The sequence below is a fragment of the Acyrthosiphon pisum genome, unplaced genomic scaffold (genome assembly GCF_005508785.2).
Source record: "Acyrthosiphon pisum isolate AL4f unplaced genomic scaffold, pea_aphid_22Mar2018_4r6ur Scaffold_21108;HRSCAF=23053, whole genome shotgun sequence".
Classification (NCBI taxonomy): Eukaryota; Metazoa; Arthropoda; class Insecta; order Hemiptera; family Aphididae; genus Acyrthosiphon; species Acyrthosiphon pisum.
This window is the reverse complement of record NW_021770539.1, coordinates 17,968-19,268: the sequence shown is the minus strand read 5'-3', so window position 1 is coordinate 19,268 and position 1,301 is coordinate 17,968. Positions and strand designations below refer to the sequence as shown.

General features: G+C 32.6%; 1 pseudogene; it reads left to right on the top strand.

Moving 5' to 3' along the window:
- Window positions 1–35: 35 nt before the first annotated feature.
- Window positions 36–1,301, top strand: part of LOC115034798 — an 11,427-nt pseudogene continuing 10,161 nt past the window's right edge.

Sequence of the window (1,301 nt, the reverse complement as noted above, 5' to 3'; positions counted from 1 at the left end):
GAAATAATTTCTAAATTTATGTCTATTTTTGCTAGGTTTGGTAGTCCTGATGTAGTAGTAGCTGACAATGTACTATTTAATAGTATCGAATTTAGGAACTTTGGAAAAGCCTGGAACTTTGAAGTAATTACAAGTAGTCCTAATTATCAACAGTCAAACGGCTTAGCTGAAAAATTTGTGGGGATTTGTAAAAAGATTTTGAAAAAGTGTGTTGAGAGTAAGCAATCTCCATATATTTCACTGTTGGAATATAGAAACACTCGTATTGAACGTGTGGGTTTTTCTCCGGCAGAACTGTTAATGTCTAAAAAACTTAAGGAAAAATTACCCATTTTAAAAAGTCTTTTGAGACCAAAATACATTAATTTCAATAAAGTAAAAAATAGTTTAAAAACAAGAAAAACTGTACAAAAGCATTATTATAATAGGCATACAAAAAAGTGTAACAAATGTATACCACAAGAGGATATATTATTCTTAAAAGCTAATGTGTGGGTACCTGGAAAAATTATTAAGAAAGCTAATGCACCTAGGTCTTATTGGTTGATTGATTTGTGTAAAAAAGATGTAGTAGGAGAAATTAAGATTTCGAAAAGTGGGATGGTGGAGAATTTGGGTGATACGTGTATATTATTATATTGAACACGGTGTAACATACCGACACGTAATGTATTTTACTTAAAGGAAGTGTGCATGAAATCGTCCTACTACTGTATTATACCTACCTAATGTTATTCGGATAATCTATATTATAGATGTATATATATATATTCGATCACTGACCTTATGCGACGGTTTTTGGAGTGATTCTCTGCATCTGGTTTGTGTTCCTCCGGGGTAGTGTTCGATGGTCGATATCACGGCGACAATATATGTATTTTGATTCGTAAGGCTTATAAAATATTATGTGTGTGACGTTCCTTTCTAGAACCTCGTTTTATGTGGTAATAAGTACCCGTGTTTTAATTATTATGATTGTGACTATTATTTCATGCTCTTAGAGATCCCTACACTCGCAGCAGTCGTACACAGTCGACGGCTAACCGAATGTAATTTAAGTTGCTAAGCATTTGAAATTGTGCTTGTGAATTCCAAATAAATGATCGTAATTACGTATACTTATGATAATCTTATAAACTAGGTTTCTGCTCTTAGAAATCCCTACACTCGCAGCAGTCGTACATAGTCGACGGACAACCGAATGTAATTTAAGTTATTGAGCACTTAAAATTATGCTTATGTATCCTAAATAAGTAAACGTATTTACGATCCAATAATAATTAAATTATAGTAGCACGCTA